Source organism: Phalacrocorax aristotelis, chromosome 6 (genome assembly GCF_949628215.1).
Source record: "Phalacrocorax aristotelis chromosome 6, bGulAri2.1, whole genome shotgun sequence".
Taxonomy (NCBI): domain Eukaryota; kingdom Metazoa; phylum Chordata; class Aves; order Suliformes; family Phalacrocoracidae; genus Phalacrocorax; species Phalacrocorax aristotelis.
In genome coordinates this window covers 62016249-62042369 of record NC_134281.1, presented here as the reverse complement: position 1 = coordinate 62042369, position 26121 = coordinate 62016249, and positions in this window count along the sequence as shown.

The window sequence follows — 26121 nt, the reverse complement described above, 5'->3', positions numbered from 1 at the left end:
AGCTGGAAAACAGGGTTGCACGACGGATAACGTGTGGCCTTCTGGAGGTCTAAACCTGATTAATGCAAGGTATGTTCTTGAGTTCATAGAAGGGTACTTGGCAGAAACATGAACTAGCAGTCATTGTTTTATGTCATCACTTCAAACTGTGTCCATATACCGATTTAATTGTGCTCATGAAATCTTGTTTTGGTAATCTATATGAGATAAGAGAGAAAACCATCTAGAATATTAAGACTCTGTGTTGATATACCAGAGTAGGTTTGGGGGGGTTTTTTGCTTGCCTGTTTTTGTAACTTGTCACACTAATTCTTAGTCATCCTGCAGTCTTGATCTAACCAGCATAACAAAATTTCTGTATAATGCTAATTGTTAGCGTTTGCTCTTGACTTGGGAAAAACCAGCTGAGTTTCAAGTCAGAACTCAAGTAGGAGCTGGAGATGGTCGTGTTAAAGTATTTATCTACTCAGTTTCACCAGCCCCAGTGGCTTCTCAAGTTCAGGAATATAAAAATTAACAGCAAAATAAAAAGCTACAGATATTTCTGCTTTTTAGGAATTACTAATAAGGCTCATGAACTTCCTTTCCTGTCTGATACATTTGGTGTGTTACTGCCTATTTTATATGTGAGAAAAGGCTGCTTGGGTTCTGCAAATTTAAAACAGGATTTGTGAAGCAAAATTCCAGCTGTTCAGTGACCTCAAATAATAAAAAAGGGGTAAGGCTTTTAGTGTACGTTCATTTAAAACAAACAAAAATAACCCCAAAACCCTTTAATTTAAATTTTTGAAGGTTTTCATTATGTTCAATCACACAATTTTGGAAGTTATTTTTACCAGTACTAGAGCTGGTTCTACTGTATTGAATTACCACCCTAATTTGAGAGAAGGAAACCCATCTAGCAAACGGTTTCCCATCCGTCCTTCAACAGCACAGAAATTCTTTTCTAGACCCATGGATGAATTTTAATGGTGCTTTCATATACTCCTGGCAGTCTAAGGATGTAGGCATGAGAAGTATTGTTGATTGAGGCCATATCTTTTATTGGCAACTGGTATAGTTGGAAAAATTCAAAGAGTTTTGGGCATGCAAGCCCTTCGTGGCCCTTCGTCAGAGGCATATTGTGTTTTCTGGAGAGCAATGATATTAAAGGACTTGGCAAGATATTTTGAAGGACTCAAAGAGGTTGGTTTTTTGCTCTCTTTTCCTTTGCTGCAGAAGCACAAAGATGAGAATAACTTAATTTTCCCTTCTGGGTCATGTCAGACACTTGCGGGCAGAGCGTTTGTTTAAAGTGACCCCGAAGCTGTTGAATTTTTTGCATAGGGCAGCACGCTCGGTACTTTCGGCAAGTCCCTCCTGGACACCTCTTTGTGGCAGTCATTCAAACCCTTTGTGCGGAGGTCAGCTAGGAGTTCCGCCTTGCCTCCAGCTGGTCTGTTCTCGGCAGCGCAGAGGACTCGCTGGGGAGTTTCTGGACCATCCAGGGAATTAAGTGCACTGGATGTGCATGCAGACACAGCTCTGACATCCAGTTACACACCTATAACAAAGGACAAGAATCTCATCCTCTGTCTCACCACTGAAATTCCGTAGCTCTTGCCCAGTGGGAAAATTATTCTCATCTGTCACAGGTAAAAGCCAGGCACAGGTGCAAAGTCAGTTGCTTGCTTAAGTGCATGCATATACTTTTGCAGTGAAAGAAGATGGTTAAGTGGGGAGAGATTGCTTTCCCATTATTCAAAGTGAGGTTTTAATCTAAATTATGAAAGTTCTTCAGATTTAAAAGTTGTATCGGCTCATCGTGATTTGCTTGTGCTTTAAAAAGATGCACATTGGTAAGGGAATTTGCTAGTCAAGTACTTTCAGTTCTTAACTTCTACCATCTGTGATCAAGTTGACCTTGGTTCTTACCCTTTCCAAATAAAATGTAAGGTTCTTCTACTGAGACTTCTCTCAGTAAGAAGTGTGACCGTAAAGTAGTTCAGCGTATTTTCCTGAATTATAATCTCCCTGAAAACAGTAGAGCCCTGAGTGAAAACCAGTCCTCCAGTGCCGTACCTCCATGGAAGCAGCCGGCAGCCAAAGCTGAATTTCTGCGGTCTCTCTTTCGGCTTTGCACTTACAGCCACCCTCAAATAAACTGCATCTTGTTTTGTAAATAATTACTGTATGTATAAGTAAAGTTGTGATTTGACACTATTTACTTAAGCTTTAACATTTTTAATTACATTAAATTACATTAATTACATTAAATTACATATAAATTAATTATATTACATTACTTAATATAATGCTTCGATTTGGGGGATTTCAAGCAGCTGCAAAGGCAACTAATTTTTGTGAATTTTGTTGTAAGTTTTTTGTATCACTTTTCTATTTAGAATTTAACATTAAAAATGAAAAATTAAAAAACGTGCTTGAAAACAATTCATGGAAGTAGTTGGAAAACCTAAAATTACTTGCTGTAAAAGGAATTTTTTGTTACAATTTGGGGCTTTAGAGTAGAAGACAGACTTTTCTAAAGCATGAGTGCTTATCAGCAATTGTTTGGGTCATTACGTAGGAGGCTCCAGCCATAAAACATAATATTAAAGTAATTCTCATTGAATTATGTAGAAAAATCCACAGAACTAGCAAACTGAAGTGGACAGTAGTGTCCTTGGTACATGAAATGCAAGGCAGATTTTGATGACCTGGCACCTCATCACTTTTCGCGTGCAAAGGATGGTGGGTGGCAGAGTGATTAGCGAAGAGTTTGAATTCTTGAGCTTTTCCCATAGCAGACTGATTCTGTCTGTGGGTAGGTAGGGGAACAGAGCTATGGATCTCAGTGGATTTTCATGGCTGCAGCTGAAATCTGTCACTTACTGGTAATAAAGATTGGAGGGACTCTGCCTTTGCATAGCACTAATCCCTCATCACTTAGTAGTATGACATGATTTTATTTTGTGCCATACTAATTTATGTATTTGATCATGTCTGGGGTGCTGCCTTTTAATTCTGCTTATACAATGCCGTAAATTCACATAAATTTTTGGAAGGTACAATTTGTTTGGAAATAATTCTTGCTGCATCTTCATTCTTTTCTGCAAGTTGACGTTTTCTTTCTGAGGCGTTCCGACACATTTTTCCTCCTGGCTGGTAGCGAGAGTTCAGTGTGGTATGAGGAGTAGGACTTGGAGTCTTTATGTTTCTCTCCTTAAAATATTCAGACAAAAGGCAAGTCCGTGTTTTTGCAGTACATGGTTCTTCTCGGACCTGGCAAGGATCTTGCTGTCATCGCAGACACTGGGGTTGCAGAGCTTTACTGACGTCACCAGAACTCTCTTTATCTTCTGCCTCCCCCTGACACCGCAAAACAAGGCCTTCTGAAGGATTATTATAATGAAACTGAGATAAACAGACAACAGATGATACTTATTGTCCCTGTCAATAACTCCTTTTCCAAACCACCAGTCTTCTCCATATGCTTTTGATAGGAACTTCTGAATTATGCTCAACCAGGATGAAGAGCTACTGGCAACACAAACGGTCTTTCATTATCAGGGTGACTTTAAGAATAAGAGTACGTTGGGGACAACGGTGGGGTGTTCCACCCTCGCTGTCAGTGTTTGTGCTAGATCGCTTGGTATCTTCTTCTTGCAACAGCTTGCCTATCGCTGTATTTCCACCGAGCTCTGCTATGTTTTTAATTCTTGGAAACTAAGAGAGAGATAGCATTTAAAAAAAAAACCACCACCAAAACAAAACAATAACTTAGAGATGGTAATAAAATTACCTTATTCATTACTTTAGGCAGTTAGGGAAACTTCTTGAAAATTCTTCAAAGGCAACTCAATAATAATAATTTTTAAAATCCCTTATCTATCTTAATGTTAAGGCATTTGCTATAATACCAGGCATGTGGTGGTATAAATAATTGGTACAGCCCCTAATGGCCAGATCCAGAAGAAAATGACCCTGTATCTGGATTCAGATGATTTTATTGTAGAGCTTAAGAAAAGTTGCCATCTGCTTTCTGCGCTGGCTTTTGTAAAACTAAAGTAATTGTGTTAAGGGCACTGCCTCCTGTATGACTGCTTAATAACTGAGTTACTTCTTTCAGCTGTAATAACACACGGGGTTTGTATCTTCAGACAGTACCACTAATTCATCCGTGCTGGAACTGCACTTTCTCTACATGTAAGGGAATTAATGGATGACTCAAACTATACTAAGGGGCAGAAAAAGGGAAAATTATTTTTGGGTAGAAGCTGGCTTTGTAATACTTGCTTGGATGCTTACCTAGAATGTTGTAAATTATTTACACTGGAAGGTCAATTTTTTTCAAAAGAAAATCTATATCACGTTACATTTTAGAAGAGAGTCTTCAAAGACGTGTAGGTTCTTCATGTTGACTTTTTGGAATGCTGGCTTGGATACCTGAGGACGCTGTAGTATTGCACGAGAGAAGAGGCTCTCTTAAGGTGAACTGGAACGATCTATTTCAGGTTTCTAACATAGACCAACAGTTGAAAGTATGTGAAATAAAACGCATGCCAATGCGGTTTGGGTACCATTTGGTCCCAGCAGCAGCACTTTTTACAGACGGGTTGCTGCGCTCCGCCTTGACTGATCGTCCCCCTGGCCTTGGCGTGTAGCGCAGGGAGAATGTAGCTTTCAGGGTGCCTTCTAAAGTGGCAGCGCTGCTGCCGCTGTGCTGAAACCCGCCGGTATGGTCAGTGCCGACCTCCGCCCGGCATGGGTGCCACACGTTCAGGAGATGGTTCCCAGTTTGACCTGAAACTTCCTTTAGAGTAAGATGAAGTGCAGCTGACTGCAAGCTAAGCTAGCTCATTTATGGCTCCCAGACAGGTTTTTATTCAACACGTTAAAAATTTTTAAGATAGAATTTATCTTGATCACTAATTAAAGTTATTTGAAGAAAAATAGCAAACGTGCTCTGAACACAACTGAAAATCTTTGCCTTAATACAGACCTAGAATTAGCTCTGGCTGACTAATTTTTAACAGATTCCCATACAAAAATTAACTGCTCAGAAATTTGTCTGAAAAGGAGTACATTTCGTTTTATTTTCCCTGTTTCACGGTCACTGCAGCTCGGTAGCTGCTTCTCTGAGTCAGGTTGCCTCCTCAGCCGCCTCCTCTAAAAACTACTAGGTTCTTCCACTCGGAGAATACCAACACAGTCAGGGCAACGAGGTTGATGTGTTGTGGCAGCATTTCTAAGCTGCAGTCTTTTGGGGTTTTGGCTGTAATGTTTTGGCATACACACATCAGTCAGAGGTCTGGCGCGTGATTAAAAAACAGCAAAAATGGTTGAACCCGGGTTTTGAAACAACAAACGTTGCCACACATACCCAGAAGCAGCTGGGAACATTTTAAACTCCATTTACTTCATTTTAACTGAGCTATTTGAAAATATACATGAACGTAACTGTGTCTGCTGTTGCCTGCTGTTACGTGCAGAGGACTCTTGCTGAACTTGTTGCATGCCTGTTTTTTTTTCTAGTGGGAGCAAGCCCTAATGTCCTGAGACCCGTAAGTGTGTGCAGAAGCCGCTTGGCAAGAGAACAGACCGTGGGCTGCCCCAGCAGCAGCACCTGTGTATGGATTTGGAAGGGCAATAACTGCCACGTGTCAGATACGCATTGATCTAGTGAGTCCCGAGTAAGTACAGCTACACAGGGTGCAGCTAAGGGAAGGGGCATACAGAATTTTTTTTCAATACAAGAGATAGAGCAAGTGCATTAGTTTGCAAAGGTTTGTTTCAGTTCTAAAAACTACTTCATGAGAAATGTAAAGGAAAAAACTTCATCAATACTTCAGTGAGAGGATGCTCAAAATGATTATTTTTCAAATTGTGTTTTATTTAGTAAATTTCCTTCGGGATTTTTGTAAATTTATAAAAATTACCGGGTTTTGTGTTGTTTTATTTCGGCTATATAGGGAGAAGAGGGGAGAACTTGAGCCCATTCTATTCCACAGTTACACTTACAGGGGAGAAGTCGTAAGTCTCCCTGCTGAGCCGCGATTTACAAGGTAAACAGCAAATGCCAAAAATTAAGTGGTGATTTTCCCTTGTTTGGGAAGAAATGGGGTTACTTCTGTGTTCAACTTGGGCTAAGTAATGCCGTTCTCACAATGTATCGCTCTGTGCAAGTGGTTGAGTTCCCCACTATGGGCTTCTTGGGAGCTAAGCACGTCAGAAATCAGTGTTTGATGCATGATGACCTTTTTAGCCAAGGGCAATTCTTTTTCCCTGTCCTTTTTCAACTTCAGGCTGCAGGTTTTTATATTCCTTATCAGAAAAAATAACTTTGGGGGTGGGGATGTTCCTACTGAAAAGCTTTCCAGCCTGGCTTGACCATTCACGGTGCAGGTTAAATGTTACTTGCTTGACTGCTGCAATATCAAAAGCAAATATTAACATGAAGATAATAGTATTGAATTTTATCTGTAAGTGAATTATGCAGACACCAAACGTAGCAGAAATCATGAAGTAGAATTTCTTAAACACAATAAATTGTCAGGTTTGCTCTGTAAAGAAAGCTATTGACATGGAACCAAGAAAACCAGAATAATTCTGGGCACGTGCATGTGCAGGCAAAGAAAAGCTGGTATGCTGAGCCAGGGCTGCATGTTTTTGTTGCTGTCCTTTGGATAACAGCAACCTCTGCTTCACCAGCTTGGAGCAACACACAGAGAGGATTATTACTTTGGGAACACTTTGCTTTCATATGCTAAGGGAATAAAAATCTACCGTGAATATTCATCAGCAACAGGAGAGAAATTGAGTACTGAGAGCTTTAAATTAGGGGGCTGGAGACCAAGGCCCAGAGATGAGGTGGGGCTTAGAAGGAAAGCAGGCCCAGGACAGGGGTTAGTCAGGGGTATGGCATTGCTGGAATCGCAGAACCAAAATAGCTCCTGCAACTGGGCATGCACTTGGATGCCTTCAGGGTACTTTAAGAAAGTCAGGAAAGCTGAGAAAGGGGGGTGCACTCTAATGTGTGGAGAGAGCGGGTGATAAGCTTGTTGAGAGCTTATGAGTCAGGATGAGATTTGTAACAAAATATTTCTTTAAACTGCAGCTCAGTTGGGCATTTTCAGGTAATGGTGTCCCCCATACTGACCTGCTTGTGAACAAAGTGGAGCCTGGTGCCTTCTTGAGATTTATTGACTCTTCAGATTGGTGTGAGAGTTTTCCCACCCAGTGGGAACAGAATCTGCAGGTACTGTACTGTCTGTTTGGGAAATACTGCCCTGTACCTGCCTTTTAATCTGCAAAGTAAGAGTAACGCTTAATATTTGGGGATTATTTAGAAAAGCAAACATGCTTGTAAATACCAGTGAATATACCTCCTCTCTAGGAAAGAGGCTTTTTGATTTTGTTTAAATGAAAAATTGCCCTTGAAGGTCAAAGCTTTTCAGTTCTGTTTCCCTACTGCAGCTAAAGAGGAGCCTAAATGTTTCCTGTACACTTGAACTCCAGGAAACGATAATCACGAGGGCTCTAGTAAAATTAGTTTGGACCTAACATTTTACAAATAATATTACTGTTTTTGTTAACAGATACATTTGATTGTGCAATCTACTTAATACAAGCATTAATATATGCTAGTTCCAGACTCTAAATATTCGGTACTCGGGCTCGGTAGGAGAGCTGCTTAGAAATGGTAGTATTTTGTTTATGCAGGGTGGTTAGGAATTGCTGGTGTACGCTTTTATCTTGTGTTTTTGGTACCTGAGCATGTCTTTCCCCTGAACCCTTTATTTTTATACTTCTAACAAGTGCATGCAGTCTCTCAACAGAGACTGGAACTTTGTTGTATTGAGGATGCACATGCGTACAGTAACAGATGATCCTGGTCCCATCTAAACAGGCAAGGCAGAGAAGCCTGGTATTCAGATAATGGTTCTATTCCCATTTGAGTTAGGAACAGGGTGGTTCTCTTCTGCATTTTCATCTATAGAACCCTTTTACTTAAGACTCAAGTAGAGTTATGCAAGGGTTACAGTAACGTTCTAATGGGACGGTGACAAAACTTGGGCCTTAATCAGTTGTTTTAGGATTACAGTGGAGGTTTGTGGACAAGCTCAGCACTGTACCCTAAATGACTCCATTTTTGTCTAGATGTTTAAATTCCAAGGTCATCTTCCCTTTGTGCTTGAGTCTGTGGTGCTGCATTGCTCCTGAACGCAGTAAGGTGCCAGCTTTCCCTGTTAGAGTAGCTCTGCACCTAGGTGTCCTAGGACGTTTATGTCAACGTGTTTGTGGTTCTGCAGGTAACTGAAAGTGGGAGACCCCAGGGAGTTAATGAATGTGTGGGGTTTTTTTTTCTTCAGCTAGTATTTTCTTCAGTCATTTCTGGGAGTAGCTGGAGAAGTTGAAATAGATGGTTCCACTGGGTAAGATACTGCTGGTAGTTCTTACAAATATATGTAACTTAACTCATTTTGATGCAATTATGGGTCCCCATATAATACAGACTGAGCTATGTGATACAGAGGGTGAATTATTTATATGTACTATATATATCTTCCATTTTAATATGCTCTTTCATGCCAAAGCTGATACACGGGTAAAGGAATATGGCAGTGTTCTTTAGCTGTTAACCCTCACAGCAAATTGCGTCAGTTCTAATGCGACTAGTAAACTAGTCTCAAAAATAGTAATACCAAAGAACAGCTTACTGTGATCACATTGCCATCAAGCACTTTTCCGCTCTGAGACTTTCAGCAGTATTTAAAAGGCAGTACAGTACACATGAGTGCAAACACATCTTTGTGGAAACTCATTAAAACTGTGCATTTCTGTAGCATTTAGTCATCGCTACCATTTGTAAAGCTTAAGCTCTTATTGAGAAATATGCTCTCCCCAATGGTTTCTTTGAATTGTTTACTTTTTTATGATCTGAGGGGGACCATATACTAGGCTAACCTTTAATTTCTTAATCATGCATATTTCACTAATGCTAATTGAAGTTTTATGCTAATTGAAGTTTTGTCCAAATTAAACCTGAGGAAGAGTCTCAAGACATATTTTATACAGAACAGATAAGCCAAGAACTAGGCCACATGATGAACATATGCCTCACAATGTGTTTAGGTTTAGTTAAATGTGATTTTGGTCTTGGCCTTCTTGATGCATTTGCAAACTAAATTGCATTTAGAACTCCAGTGGAACCAGAGTACAGCTGGGCAAACAAGAGTCTCTTGTTGCTGACAGTTTCTAAAAGATCTTTCTAATTGGGTTGACAGTCCAGTGATAATGGCAGGTTATTAATTGCACAAAAGATGTTCGGTTGTTGCAGTACTTTTTATTCATTGCCACCAAGAACAGGATAGTGATTTTTCTCTGCCTTATAGAGACGTAATGTATGGACCCTATTAAAAACAAATGCAATCTAGTGAACACTGAACTGCTTATAAATGCTTTTTTTTATGAGTGTTAAAGCTCTATCTAAATTTTAAAAACTGATGAGGAGATCGAAGTAAGGAAAAGACTTCCAAAGTCTCAGTGTGAACACCTAAATGTTTGCTTTCTAAAAGTAGAGCCTTTATTTCTTCTTTGTTAGATTTATACCGCACAAGAGCACTGGAACTATTAATGCCAGATGTGATTGGTTTCCAGCTTTTTCCACCTAGAAGGTTGATGACATGTTTTATTTTCTTTAATTATGGCACAATTATTTGCTACTCACACTATTTCTATTATAAAGTGGGTTACCTTCTTGACCTTTTCTGTTACTAGTCTGTCTTTTGCCTCTCAGAGCATGCGCTTTCCAAAGTCTGAAATACCTGGAGTTTATCCACGTTATTATCTTTGCAAATCTGCAAAGCGAAATACGACATGGGAATACCAGCAGCAATATTAGATATTTAGCCAAACGCTTCTAACCAATACAAGCTTATGATAAGATGTTGAGATAAGTGCTATATTTCATTGGACACCACAAATTGGATAGATCAGTGCAGTAAGCCATTTACAACGCACTGCAGATATTTTTGGGCACCGCTGTGCTGCATCCAAATGTGTCTGTTGTCGTCTTCCTCTTCCTGTGCGAATCCCCTCACTGGCCTGTGCATTGCTGTGGTACCATAAACTTTGGGACCCCTGTAGATGTACGGTTATATATATAATTTAATGGAATGATTCAGATAAAACTATAACTGATGTAGAGGTTTTATTGTAAATACAAAGGCAGCTCTAAACTTTTGGCTTGCCAGGCAAGAGCACTTGAAGGTTCACCTTTCAAAGTACTTTTGCCTTGTTTTATGTTCCCATTGCAGGCAAAAGTGTAATGGACTAATTAATAATTCATAAAATACTTGGCACAATAAAGGGATTTGCTTCCATGTCAGGTTGTTTCAAATAATATCAAGAACCTTGTAGTGATATTTGAGACAGTGCAAAAGCTACTGTATCGGATCATTTTTACATATTCTTGGAGAAATTGTGAAAGAGTATACTGCACCAGAAAGGCTCCTAATGAGATGTGTCCCTGAAGGGAACGAGGAGATAAGCAAGAAGATTTCACTTTCTGTTGCAGAACGCAGTGATTTGAGCACAACATCAAGAAAAGAAGTCCCATTTGAATCAAATGGGAAGACAGTTGAACATCTTTTTGGGTTAAATGGTGTATACAGGACCAAGGTTCTATTTTGTCACTAGCGTATGAACAGACACGCAATGAGCGGAAAATAAAAGGATGTGATCTAATATCCAAGGTGCAGAGCTTTCCTGGAATGATGTCGGCTTCCTCCTTTACTCGGATTTGTAGTAGTCCTCCGAGAACATTAGTAACAACCTTTCAGGACTGCTGATTACAGAGGGAGATGCTGTGCATGTTAACAGCTGGTCTTTGCCCGAGAGAATCTTCAACCAGACTGACAAAAGCAAAGAAAGAAGCAAACCGAGGGAAAAAAAGCAAGGCAACTGGCTTTAAGTGGAATGATAAAGATGCACTTGAACTAAACCAAGTTAAGTAGATGACATTGCAATGGTAGAAGAGAACAAGAAGAGAGTCATTTAAAGCATCTCTCACTTAATAGATTACTTTAATGGGCTTGGAAATGGGAGACGTGGGAAGCTAGTAGGTTATGTTGTACAGGAGTCTGCACAGTAAGAGAGACCTGAATTTTATCTCTTCATTTTAAGGACCATGCACGGGCTTTGTCCTCTGCTCGCTTGCTTGATTGTAGGACAGCTTTTTTCAAGTGAATGGAGTTACACCGTATTTACACCACTCTAACAAAAAAACAGAGTCAAGACAGTCACCAACCTAGATTGCTTCAGTGAAGAGTAAGACTGCTTTTCCCATTTGGAAATTAATGCAGACATTTCTATAGTTCTGATTTTAACACGTTGGGTTTTTTTTTTTCCCCTAATCAAAAGGTAGCCAGTAAAGTGTATTTTTAAAGGCTCATAAATTTATCATTTTACTTAAAGGAATAAGATGGTATTACAGCGTCTGAACTGATTTGGCATGAAAAAAAATCTAGACTTTCCTAATTAAAAATGTTATCATTATTCTTACAACAAAAATGACTAAGAAGCATTGGTTTTAAAACAGTGTTTGAGAAACTATGGCACTAAATTGCAGTGCTGGAACTATTTAAATTGGGCATTTAGTTACCCATATGTTTAGTTTATAAATCTTATCTGCTGCAAGAAGATTTTGAATATTAATCAGTATGAGCAGAGTTATGCAAAAAGGAATCTAAAATATATTATGGGGGGAAATTAAACATAATTGCAGTGACGTTTAAGATGCCTGAAAGAATATAACTTATTTTAATCAGGGGCTTGCCCTTGTCTTTCACAGTATTGGCTTTAGCTTCACATCTGTGACCCAGCCCCACCACCCCCCAGTCTTCAAGACTTGTTAGACCCACATCATTTTGGCGCTGTCGGCTGTGTGTCGCCTTCTGTCCTCTGGATGCTGATCTCCAGGCATCTTGATTCTGAAATTCAGCCAGGGTAACTGACCTGTTTTTCCCAGCCCTGGAACGAGACCAGCAGGAGCTGATAATCTTTCATTTGGTAGAGGAACAAACACAGTGTCCTCCTTCGCATGGCCCCAGGGCAGTGCAGCCTTCAGGAGCTGCATGGAGGGGTACAACGGTATCCTCACAGAGGGCTGCTGTCTGTCTGTGGTCCTGTCCATGCTCTCCATCTGAGGGGCTTTGTAATATGTAAAGACATGATACATTCAGTGCAAACAGCTCCCCTTTGGCTCTGCGTATGTAAGTGGGCATCACGTGCCTTTGAGCAGCTGTCCAAGAACACGTTGTCTTTCTCCTTCCTGTGATGGAAGCTGAATGTGGTGTAATTCCTCATAAAGGCATAGGAAAGACGGCGACTACCATGAGCACGGTATCTCCAGATGCTTTAAGCTAGATCTTGCATCAGCTCTGTGTGTGCAGAGGAGACACATGTTTGTTATTTAGGAAAAAAAACCCAAAAAACTTTATCAGTACATCAGAAAATTCCCATGCAGTGGGAAAAGAAAGGGTAAATAGGATGCCGCACATATTTCTCATTCCTATATGTTTCAGTGCTGTTCATCTTTGCTTTTAACCTCAACACATTATTTACATACCTGGGAGAGTACTGTGGCAGGGCCTTTCATGGTGGTGGAAGCCCTTTCTCTTTGTCTCTGCAGCTTGCTGCCTTCCTGAATTGCAGCCGAAAGCATTTCCCTCAGCATAGTTCTGCTTATTACTGTTGCCAGGGCAGGCTTATATAATTATTAACCAGGAGAACGCAGACAGGGCAGTTGTTTAAATTTCTGAATGATCAGTTCCAGGTCATACTAATTATTCTGAAAAGCATTTAACAGCTTATTAAGACAAGGGTTTGACCATAATGTCATTTTCATTTGTTTGTGTTATTCGAGGCTGTTGTAAGTGGCTGCTTAATGGTCTGTGTCATGCAGGTGTATTATTAGCTCTCATTGGCACATTTTACTCAGCTGTCATTAATGGCACAGAATGACTTTCCCATCATTTTCTCTTGGAATCCCAGCTAGCGAGCAAGATCAGTGACAGATCAGCGAGTAGCATTACGCTGCTCTTCGCCGCTCGTGAATCAGTGTGTTTTCATCTCAGACTGGTCCCTGCTCTACATATGTGAGTGCCGCTCCACTGTCTCATTTGCCAAATGAATAACGGAGTTCTCATTAAATTAATGCTGTGATTGTTTTGCACTGGATTACCTGCAATATGTTCAGTTTGCTCTTTTGCTCTTTTGATTTTACTGAAAAATGGCTCTCGAGTACCAAAGAATAAATAACCACAGCTAAATAAGAACTAAAGAAAGTAAAATGGTGTTTGAGTTATAAAATCAGTCATGGTTCTTGACTGAAAATTCAGCAGTAATTGGGGAGGTTAGAGGCAGTGAAGCATATTATTTCAGCTCCCAGACCTACAGTGTGGTCGCTTGTCTTTTTATTTGTGCTAATATAGTAGGGAGCGGGGAAGAAAGCAACAGCTTCTTTGTCACTCTCCTTTTGGATAAGTCTGCACCTGACAGGTTTATAGTAAGAAAAATCAAGGTATCTCTTATGTATCTGCTAGCTTTAAAGGAATGGCTTTTCATTTGCTGACTAAAGAAGGCCAAAGCACCTAAATATTTAACCCACAGAGAGAAAACAGGCTTGCTACAGTCACTGGAAAATGAAGATGTGTACTCTTTTCTTCATCTTAAATGTGGAGGAGCGCAAGCAGAAGGAGCAGCAAGCAGTCTGCAATACTCCAGCCGTGGAAATAGGCCAGAAAAGCAGGAAATCCAACCACACAGCCGTTCCTCTAGCCTGGTAAGCCCTTTCGGGTTTGAAGGAAGTTCTGTGCCAATGTTTGTTGACCCCTGGCCAAACGTAAAAGAGTTATTGCCAAAGGATTGTGCTAAAGGCTATTGCAAACCAGCGTAAAATAAAGTAAAAAGAGTATTAAACTGTCAAAGAAGGAAGAGGGGAAAAAGGAGAATGTTCATGCAGGTTTTGGCAGTCAATTAGCATTACCAATCAACGCAGAAGCTGTTAGATGATCAGTAAAGGAAGGTGAGCTTGTAAAAAGCATACATATGACAGGACGGTGAGAGAGTTAGAGGGCTGAGTGCGAGAGATGGCTCTGAAAAGAGCAAAAGCTTTTGAAATCAGGTGATTTCCTGAATCGCAAATTAGTTTAGATGAAAAATAGCAATAGCAGCCCTAAGAGTGCAAAACCAGGTTTCTAGAGTTATTGTGGGTTTAGGTTTCGTTTAAATCAGGTGCGTTACCATGATGATGCTGCCACATCTGACGACTCATGACCTGAGCACCCCTTCAGGTCTTAACTGTCACGTTGTGCCATTCTGACAGCACAGCAAACCAGTTCTGTGTATACAGGGCTGCCATGGCTGGCATTGCCAGATGAGGCATCACCAGTGCTGGAAAACTTTAACACCCCGTCCCCCCAAAAAACCACAGTAAGAGTGCAAACATCTCCAGTGTCTCTTGTCTGGGGAGGCTGGTGCCTTGCAGCGTTTGGTGTGAAGGATATCATCGGGAACTGCTAAAAGGAGCAGGACACAGGAGCAGCTGCTCCTGCTGGGTAATGTCAGCATTTCTTGTGACTTATTTGGGAGTGTTTATGAGTAATTCTTAGGCTAGATGCTTTGCTCTTCTGTTCAAGATCGGCACTTCTTTACCTTGTCATACACATTGTAGTTCACTGAAGAACCTACTGTATCAAATTCAATGAAACAAATGGCAAATGAAGCAACTCCTCAAGAAAATTTGGAAAGCAGTGATTAGTGCCAGGCATCTCAACAAAAATAAGAATTTCAGATATTTTCTCACTTTCAGAAAATGAAGGACCATACTTCAAATGTCTTCCTTTACTTTTAAGGGCTACTAATCTTTCTATGCCAGGGCCTCCTAAGGGAAGGAGATTAAGCCATTTTCTTACCCTTCTCTGTAACAACCAGCAAATATGTACATCTGCTTCCTCTTAAAAATGCTTTAATCTGCAGGAGATGAGAGACCTGCTGTGCTTCCCAGCGCAATTTCTATCAGCTTCCTGCTTTCTGCGCTGCCCTTCTGTAGGGACTTGCAACACAGTCCCATCTCTTCAGTGCCCTTATGTTTTCTGGACGGAGCAAGAGAATGCACTGAGGGAAAGCAGGCTCTAAGAGAACCCCGAGCATAAAGACTGATTTGGCATACTGGGCATGTGCTTACAGAAGGAACATTTCAAATTGCGTGCTGACCACGTTCCTGTGAGCAGTACCTCGCAGTAGGCTTGTGCATGCCACTAGGTCACTGTCAGAAATTGTTTATGTTATCCTGCTAGACTTTGGTTATCAGAGAAACTTTCAATCAGATAAAAGTAGAATTTTTTTTATCTTTGCAAATAGTCAGCTGTCCGTCTGCTGTGTTTCCTTCCAGTGTGTGTCAAACTATTAAGTTCACTGGATTCCATGCACCGTAATATCTGACATTTGCAACAAGTAAATGGCATGGTAGAGATCAACATACAACCCTGCAATAACAGCACGTTAAAATTAAGTTAATAAATCCAGGTTTTCTGATTGGTATTTTATACTTAAGTTTTTCACACTTACCTATGGTGCCATGATCACTTTTACCAGCACCTTTTTCATTTTCTTCTTTCAGTAGCACTAGAAAATTGTAAAACACATAGTTAGAAATAAATGAAAATAATTGGAAATTAGAATTCTTCTTTAAAGGATCAGGCAAGATACCAGTTACCTCATGTACGGGAACAGGTTGCCTGGAAAGAAAGTGGAATCTTCCCCCTTGGAGATTTAAAAACAGTGCCTGAGCAAGGCCTTGAGAAACCTGATCTCACTTTGAAGCTGCTTTGAGCAGCCCTTCAGATGCGCCTTCCAATTTAGACTTTTTGACTCATTTGAAGCATAAAACCTGGCTTCAAAATGTTGAACAATGCTTCCTTTCTCTGTTGCTCATTTGCTGAAGTCTTTGTAAAAGTATCTGAGAAATGGGGTTGTCATGTTTAAGCTGTTGTTGCGCTGGTCTCAGTTAAACAGATGGATGACAAGTAATATGATCAAAGGAGCGCTTGCCTTTGTGTATATTGATGGGGTCCATAAAACAGCGTGGAAAAGCTTTATGAGAAGCCTGTAATATACGTATAACAATACTCATTTGGTTTTCTGCAAGACATATATTAACATGATTTACATGTATAAAGAAGCAGTATAAACTTACATGTTATTTGATTTCTATCATAAAATATTTCTTATTTTTCTTTCCTAAGAGACATCTTGCTGTTCACAGTTTGTTGCAGAATGCTCTAAACTGTGAGGCTAGATTTTTCCCTTTTTTAATTCAAAAAGCGCTACCCTTCCTAGAAAGGAATATAGAAAAGTAATAAATCTGTTTTGCCAGGAAGATGGAACTTAGTTCCTGATTTTATTCAATATTAATAGGCTTCTAATTGTAATAATATAAACCATACAAAAAAATTATTTTTAAGCATGTTGGCATATCAGACGTTACCTCTGGAGTTTTCTCCGGCATGTCAAGAACGATGATAGTTGGGTCACTTTTCTAAACATCTTTCTGGAGACTTCATATCGTTCATTTTGTAATTCCCTAACTGTATTCTGTCACATCAGCCTTCTTGTTGGAAATAATATTCTCTTGGTTAATAGAACAAGAAATTACCCTTGAGATATTTATTTTGCTATAAATTTTCGTGGTCAGTAATAATATGCTGACATTTCTGCTGAGAGAACTTGATGAAATCTTGTGGTTTTGACCTATCCTTGAGAATCACTCCTGGGAGAAACGCACAGCACAGCAGAAAATATTGGAGTTCTGGTGTGATGATGTCATGTTAAATTCATTAGAAGTACCCAGAAACTGAAATTTTGTTAGCCTTAGAAGAGGATGAAGTATGAGCCTCTGTACTAAAGGCGAAAGAGATGAGTGGAAGGGAAAGAGAAAAATGACTTGTTCTTGCCTCTTTCCTGCCCTTCTTGGGCTTATGCTGTCAGTACAGATAGAGACGGCCAGTGAGTCGTCTGTCTGTCTTTCTGTCCCCCATTTTGGATCAATCTGCATCTTCTTTTACTTCTACCAAGTGTTTTATTACTTTTTAACTTTACAGTACTTGTTCTTAGTTCGTCGCTTGATTTTCAATTTTAATAATCCCCAAAATTACAATGAGAGCTACAGAGTTCCTAGAAAAAAACCTGTACTGTGGTTGTCCTCTGTACCTTAGTGCTGTGCTCCCAAAGGCTCAGCGCTGTTTAGGCGGGCAAGGTAAATCGCCCAGTGTCAGCAAAGACATCTGTACATCAACAGGTCTGCGTTTTAGTGTCCCACGCAGATCGTTCATCTTGCCCCAAGTTAGAGGGCTAACATAGCTCAGCTGGATGGTTTCTCACCACGAACTATTCGGCAATGATCAGCACAGATAGCAGCTCTCAGAAGTTCGGTGGGGTAGGTCCTTCTCCTGCCCTTTACGGACAGGGAACTGAGGCAATGCTCGTACAAAGAACTCATCAGCATAAGCAGAAACTTGAACCGAAGTTAAGCAAACCCATTTTAGGAAAAAAAAAAAAAAAAGAAAATGTGTTTTAAATGTTGGCTTGGGGTCAAAACTAGACGCCAAGGCACAACAAAATGGTTCACAGGTTCAGACTCATTTACAAGAGCCCTGAGCCCTTGTAGGGCTCTGTTTCTGGCCTCCTTATCTGAACAGTCCTGTGATCCAAGCTCTGCCTTGGTGTCCCAGCCACCAAACTGTGTTTCACTACAGAATGATCTAGCATTAAGCCTGGCAATTGCCAAAGTACTGATCGCAGTTCAGGTTGGCATTTTAAGGGGGAAGTAACTTTGGGAAGCAGAATGAAGGACGGAGAGCTCTGTTAAGTGACACGGCTGCATCCAGAGCCTTTGCTGAGACCTGCAAGAGAAAGGCTTTAAAGTTGAGAAGGGCAAGACCTTACCGCCTTTCCAGGGCTCTGACACTTGGCAGATGCGTTGTAAAATGTACAGAACATGCTCTCAGTTGTAAGTCCAATGTGAAAAAGATTGGTGTTGCTTTGTTATTATTCCTTTTTTGTTGTTTGTTTTTTTTTTAAGAATTTTTTATTGCCAACAATAAAGTAATACCATTTCAGAGTACACTATGGAAAAGCATTAAGGTTTTTAACAAGTTTTAACAAGTCTGAAGACTGGTTTAATTATCAGAATTACTTGACATTGTTTGGGTTTTTTTTTTTTTTGAGTTTTCAGGGTTAATTTATTCCCTGTGAATATAGCTTGCACAACTCATGAGGAAGGGCACATACCATAGACCAGTTTATTATTCTTTAGCAAATATTTTAAAGGCCTTGGAATGCTGCTATTGAGAAGAAATTCATTAATGAGTATTGCTTACATCAAGTAATATTCTTTTCCTTTAAACTTGTGGTTGGAACTGGATTTACTTTGCTTGAGGCAGTGTCACTGCATTTTATATCAAACAATAATACTGCTTTTTGAAATGCCATATTCTGTCATTCAAAAAAAATCATCTTTATTAAGATTATATTTCATTAGGACTGACTGGGAATGACCGACATGTCAGTACCCAGGTTTGGGGCTTTTTTCTCCTTTGTACCATGTGAAGGAGCACATTTTATCGTTTTATCTGATGGCAGCTGGGCTTTGCTTTCAATGTGACAATTGGGCTCTGTTGGCTTTGCAACAACCATGTTGTGGTTCATACCCTGGGTAGGTAACTGGAGCTGTGAAACTACAGTGATGTGCTAAATTTTTTTTATTATTAACCATTAAACATTCACGGCATGAGGACTCCAAATCTTATTCCAACTATGGGTTCACTGATGGAAGTATTTTGACTAGTAATATAGTCTCTTGGTGGTGAAATTAGGCTGGAATATTTGCTCACAACAGTCAGCTTTTTGGAATTAGGCTAGAAGACTCACTTTGATGGGGAATATCAGGTTTTTTAGAGGTAAGGTGACAAGAAATAAGCTATTTCATGCTAAATAATTTGTTTTCCTTGGTCCAGTGTGTTTTCCTTTTTTTTTTTTTTTATCTTCCCTCTTTTGGTTTACTTTCTTTTTCAATATTACATTACATTTTCTATTAGTCTATTCTAAATGAAAAGGAGAGAAAGAGGAAAAGGGAGAAGGAAGGGCAGCTTAAACAGTGCTTTTTTTGCAGTGGGGTAAAAGTAAAGGAAGAATTAAGACTAAGTGATTCCTCCAGACTGTGTTTATCAGTCCCTGTAAAAATCAGCATGTTGATCTCCAGAAAATGTGTTTAATCTTGACATCTATCTGATGCTGCCCCATTGGAGGAGTCACAAGTTTCATGAGCATTTAGTCAAACTAAGCTAAAAATAATAAAAAAAAGAGAGATGAGCTGGCTGAACTGAGATTTCTTTCCTTCTATGCAACTCCTTGGGTTCAAGTAGCATACAAACAAAATACTTCATTACTGTATGTCAGAGGCATAGGCTCAGATATTAGAATGCTTCTTCCAGTAACCTTGTTAGAGAAGCTGTGAACTGAAATAAAAGAAAAGGTTAAACAGATTTCTTTGTTGTTTTTTTTTTTTAACTGGCCATGCAGCAAAATCAGAAATTTCCAGTAAAAGTTCAAGATGCCGTTAGGGAAAAGATGGTAGGAGTTTAATTGTTTCTTATTCTTGATGAAAAACCTACAGCAAGGTTTGAAATTATTAAAAAAAAAAAAAAAAGGCATTGTGGAGTTTGGAAGCCTGCAATAATGTGTTAGTTGCCCTTTGTGAGACCTGGTCTATTGTGCCTTGGCTGTCTCCAAGGAGGGGTAGGCATGGTTCTGCAGCTCCTCTTTTTCCTCCGTAAACTGATGTATGTAATAGCTCTCGAGTGCAAATGAGTAACAATGGCCTGTCCTTTTCTAAGGTTTGCAATCCTTAACTTTTTCAAATATCAGACAGGAAAAGTATCTAGTGAGACACCCAAGACTGCCAGAATCTTTCAGAAATGCAACAATTCTGCCACACTGAATAGTGCGTGTAAAAAACGCAACTATGAAAGTGTTTGCTGCAACACGTTTCATGGCGTGTTACCGAGGGGCCTCCCTTGTCATTCCATTTATTAGTTCAGAAATAACCGGTACCTGAAATTTATTTTGTGACTGCTATTTGCCACCAATGTATTTAATTCCCTATGATTGCTACAATTTATTTGTAAGGTATTTTAATTTATATGTTATTGAAACTTGCTCTTGATGTTAAAGTACTTGAGATTCTCAATTCTGTTCAGCACATGATAGTATTTCTCAGAGTCTCTATTCCAATTAGAAAAACGCTCTCAATTCTAGGCAGAAGAGCACTAAATGATAAAGGGAGGAAAGCGTCTTCTGTAGGAAAAGGAAAAAAAAAGCAAACCACTTTTTGATACAGCAACAAACATTTCAGTGAGTGTCCTGCTGTGATACGGGCAGCACAGTGTTTCGGTGCTGAGCGATCGAGTACCTCTGCTGTATGAAAATACTAAAGGATTACAGTCACACAATAAACAGGAAATTTGGCTGCAATTAAAAAATCCAATCTTGTGCCAAAACTTTATACATTGACAGCTTTTTCTGCTGCTTTCAGGGTTCATACCATCTTACCTGCTGGCAAGCTGTGACGATAGAATACCCAATCTCCTCCCTCAGAAACTGCAGCTTGACGAGAATGGACTTGTTTTACTTCGGCGTCTTGGGCTGATATTTGTATGGGCTTTAGAGGATAAAATAGTTCCGTTCAGACAAATAAGGATCCTTAACATCCCGTTAATATCCAGCCTCCAAAAGTGGTCCAGTTGAACTTCAACCACTTCTGGCCCTCAGGTGCCACAGCTACGTGAAGGCATGTGCTGGTTCTCCTCTTACTGGGGGCACTGCGGTGTACGCTCCGTCCTCAGGAAATACCACCCGCTTTGCTGCGTGCCAGAGCTGGAGAGGGAAGGTAGTGAAGGGGGTGCTTGGACGGAAGGAAGGGCAGCTGAGGCGTTTTCAGAAAGGATAAAAAATGCCTCTAAGTGAATTAACAGTCTCTTCCTCTAAATGAAAGCAATATGAAGAAAAACAAATTCTTTTTTTTTTTCCTTTTTCCCCCAGAATTTATCACTGAACAGCTTGACTCAAGCATCCAGTCCACTCACGAAACCTGTGTGTTACAATGGAAGGAAATTGTCTTCCCAGGAAGGAGCTGAATCTTGGCCATGTCCAGGGCAGAGCATTCCAGAGGTCAGAAGGGTTATGTGCAGGGGTATTTGAAGTGGTCTTGCATAAATACAAAACAACATAAACACCGTGCATTCAAAAATTGAACTCTGAATGTGCACCCTGTCTTGGGGAGAATGGACTATAATTAAAATTTGTGTTACAATGCAATGAATTTGTAAAATGAAACAAAAGCATCTCTATGCTGATTATAGTGTACTTAAATTATAGGGGAGGTATTTGTGAAAAATGTTTGTTTGGGCTTTTTAACAGGGAGTCAAATGATTAATTTTCTCAGTTCAGCTCTGACTCAGATTCAACTACACTAGAAATTATTTAGGTTCAGTGCCAGACCAGGCCGGTTCCAGCTTTACATGGGCACTTTCCAGTTGCTGCCATGTAATCAGTCTGCATTAGAAAACAGAGCATCTGAGATGGAAAACGCGGTGACGTGCAGATGTAGTCCCCACTTCCAAATTTATCACTAGAGTGCAGTCACCACTGCCATTCATCCCTCTCTGAACTGGTAAGGTCATGGATTTGGAGACCAGCTGCAAAATCATACCTTACCCGAAACAAAGGGTAGTGTACAATGGTAAGGAAAAGGGAGGTGCTGCCTTTTGGGGTGACAGGAGAGAAACAGGATGTTTTGGATACTTCTCCACCGTTAACTGCTGCATACATGTAAATGTATAGAAATGTCTGCGTATACATACAAGCAAGCACATGTCCAGACGATAAAGTATACAAATGAGATAAAGGAACGAGAGGACGCCAAAAGGCAGCACTGGCCACAGACTCCAGTAGAGTTAGCGGTCACTTGGGCTTAGCAAAACGACCACAGCCCCACTTACCAGAAAGGAGCAGATGAGCGCGCGAGTAGTGCCTGCCGTGGGGCAGGCAGCCGTTCCTGGGAGCATTGCTCGCGCCAGTGAGAGCCGGAGCAACAAATCCCAGTGTTCGAGGATCTGCCTTGACCTGCTTTCCCCCTTCCATGGAAGAAGCAGCAAGATCCAAACAGAAACACAGGCTCTTTCAGGATTTGATTCAGGTTGGAAAAATAATGGTTTGATTTGGCTTTATTGCATTTAGGTTTGTTTTGATTCCTTAATTTTAATGCGCTTATTTGCGTGGTATCTTAAAATATTGACACTCAATTTATGGTATATTTCACTGCCATCCCACTAGCAAGAGAAGGCATTATGAAGAGACATCTCCCTGCACGTGTAAGTATTCCTGATCGGATGTAGAGTCTCCTGTGGGCTGTTGACCATTGTTTTCCTAGCTGGAACGCTGGCCCGGTCAGTTAGCTACCTAGCTGCATTTCTGTGTACGTCCAAGCGGTGGCCTCAGGAATATCAATCTGTATGTGAAAATCCGTATGGAGGTAATAATTTGTCCTGTGGCAGTGATACCATATGTCGGCAAAAATAAGAACCCTCTGAAACTCAGTCTGTAGTTTCAGAAAGCAGGCATTCTTTATTGCAGTGCGGGGTGCGCAGGGATCACTCCACCTAGTGTGTGCACCAAGTTGCTCTACTACAGGGGTTATATGCAATCAAAATACACATATTCATTACATTTCTAGGGAATTATTATCATATTCATACTATTCTTGGAACTCAATATATACAAATGTCCATAACGCATGCGCGTTCATGTTCATTGGTGGTCTTCCAGGGTCCTCTGGTGGTCGTCGATAGTCTTCCTCGCTGTGTCTGCTGCTTGAACTCAGCCTCTGGGCACGCTCAGTTAGTTTTTGGCTTGGCCACACAATTCTTACTGGTACTAAACTAGCTTATTCTAGCACATCTTCCCTATTTATTCTGCTCAAGGATACAGTGTCCCCAGACTCCCTTCTATCTAATCACATATAGCAAGTTCAAAGACTATCTGTTCACGAAGTATTTCAAAGTTAGCTATGGTGCTCCAGTTAGAGGGGACCTTATGTTCCTTCTGAAGTCGGTATCAATAGACTTGTGGAAAGTCTAGGTCCGTGGTTGCAAGCGGACATATTCATGAACACGATCAAATACGTTGGGAACTGAGAATTCCACTGAGCCAAGTCAGGCAGAGTATCTGCCACCGTTACTTAGACCACACTTTCAGTAGTACTTCTGACAGCTTGTTATACACAAAGCTTTTGGTTGTGCAGCTCCTGTCTCCTTTTAAGGTGTCCAGAACATTCCCAAACAATAATAATTTCTTCCTTGAAGTTATACTTTTTGGATACGGCCAAAGCTTTCGGCATTGAGGATAACTAGAATCACGCTTTGATGGTGAACTTGCTTCCTCTCGTCTGAGAGCATCTATGGAGCAACTTGCCAAGAAGTTTGTTGGGATTAGGAAGTACAGGAAAAAGAGAGAAATGCAATTTTACCTTTAGGAAATGTTTCTTCAAAGACATTTCTTTTCATCTCATCTCTGTGTTTTTCCTGTCCTTCATGGCGTGACAGTTAGTGCCAGGGGGATGGCAGTCTTTTTCAGGTAGGCTTTTTTGAGAACTGACTTTGAAACGTAGTTTTGTCTAGAGAAGGTGCTGTGAGACACCATTTGACGTAGTTATGCATGTTGATATACTTCTAATGAAGAAAGGTAAATACTTATTAGCTGGAGAAATATCGTGCTCAAACCGAGAAAGCCTATTCTTATCCTTTCATAGCACAGGCACGCTATGATAATGTTGAAGGGTTGAAAGGTTTGGAACTGGGTACTGAGAAACTGTGATGGGATGTACGTATACGCGTTATGCATCAGTAACTCCTCAGACTTTTGGCCTACAGATTTCTGTGCTTAGTCTTTTTCAGAGCTGATATTTTTACTTTTGAGAGCTTGAGAAAATTCCTTCATCCTTTTTAATTGTGCTGGAAAATCAGGATTGTCTGATTTAATGCAGCTGCTTGTTTCCGATAGCAAAAAAAATTTTAGTGTGGAACAAACCTTAGGAGTAAAGTCTTGGTCTGAATACAACTGGTGAAGATTTAAATGAGGCGTGATTCTTAAAATTGCATATGACTAAGCACAGGTTAAAAGCTGCAGTTCAGAAACCTGTTACGCTGATTTTAAGATGATTACATTCTCTACGGCAGTGCCCCATAAATGGCATTATAAGTTATTGTTTTTCTAGATGTAGAAATAGCAGTCTTTGCTTCGTCTTCTTTGCCTTGGGAAGTTTTCAGAGACCAGGTCTTTTGTCTGTTGGTGGCATAATGTTATATGTAAACAGTCCAGACTGGAAAAGAGGCCAGTGCCCATTGTGCTTCACAAACTAAAGGTTTTGGGATTATTTCTTTAGTTGCTAGGTAATGTTACCATACGCTAACCTTTTATGTGAATACCCCACCGAATCAAGGGAGGACCAAAGAATACAGGGCAGTGTGGTTGCACGCCTGCTCCTCGTCACGACGTGTCCACAAGCAGTGCTTTCCCACAACCTGCACCAGTCCAGAACTGGGCAAAATGAAGTCTCCCCATTCCGCACGCTGCGGGGTGGTACAGCAAGGAAAAGGGGCACAAGTAGGGTATCCCAGGGGCTCCCAGGAGAAGGCTCTTACTGCTGTTTGCAGCAGCCATTTTTCTGTCTTTCCCTGTTCCTGGCTTCAGTCGAGAGCTCAAGCTGAGTGAGCAGCACAGGACTCCTGCAGCACGAATGCAACACTGTGGTCGCAACCGTCTCCACAGGTACCGTCCTTCCCCTGCTTGGTCGGCAAGATGGGGTCGGGTCTAGCCATGTAAAATAGCCCAGGGAAGTTAGGTGTGGGCAGGGGAGATGTTTAGAGGGGGTGTAGGCGAAAGAAGAGTAACCATGGCCTGCTTTTATGATATTCCGTATTCTTGTGAGAGAAGCTGAGTAAGAGAACAAAATCAGTAAGTGCTACCTTCCTAAAGACTCCTCCGCGTGCTCTGCGTCACCACGGCAGAGCTGCACCCCTCTCTCTGATCACCAAACGGAGTTCAAAGGCATGCTAGTCCTTTTCCCTCTCCTGTATTTTCTGCTGGAGAAATAATAGTACCGATCAAGTCTTGTTTCCTTAATGGTGGTTGTCATTATATCTGATAACTATCACAAAGAGAAGAAATGATTTGTTTTGCATATTGCAGCCTGTTAACATCCTTTGCTTGTCAAAAGCTACAATACTACAGACAGAGCTGTCACTCCGTATTATTAATTTGCCCCTCAGCAAAACAAAGGTACACGCTGTACTAAGTGTAAAGCCAAAGTGACAGAGTCCTTTATGCAACTGAAATAAATACACCCCTGTCACTTCGAAATCAGCAGTGTTCTCTGGCGTTATTTCACAGGTACTAGGGGAGGTTAAAGGGGGAAGTGAGAGAGCGAGCTCATTGACTTTCCTTGCATACGTACGCATCTATACTGATTTTAACCTTGCCCATAAAAGGTCAAGCATAAAATTATTTCCTCAGAGCAGCTGTCTTCAGAGGTTTGAATTAACATAGATAGAGAGCGCCATAGGAAAAAAAAAAGCTCATTCTACCCTAATTGGATTAAGGTAAGTCTCGCGCATACTGCAAGGGTGAGGCTTCACTAGAGTGCAAACTGCTGGTTTGACAGAAAGGGGTGAATTTACATGCCTCTTGTCAGGATGTTGACTAATAACGTATTGATCGTATCTGTAAGATATGCAGAGTGTCTGTCAGAAAGGAAGACGCTCTGGAATTGAAAGTTGCCAGCCTATCTGACATGCTGAAAGCTAGATTAATACCATTAAGCAGCAATAAGTAGGCTGCAGCATATATCAGATGCAGAGTTTTATGTCACATGTCGTGGAGCCGACATCATAACCGGGCGTAATCCCCAGCCTCAGCAACGAGTGACTGATTTGTGTAGTTCCTGAATTTTTCCTTTCCTGCTTT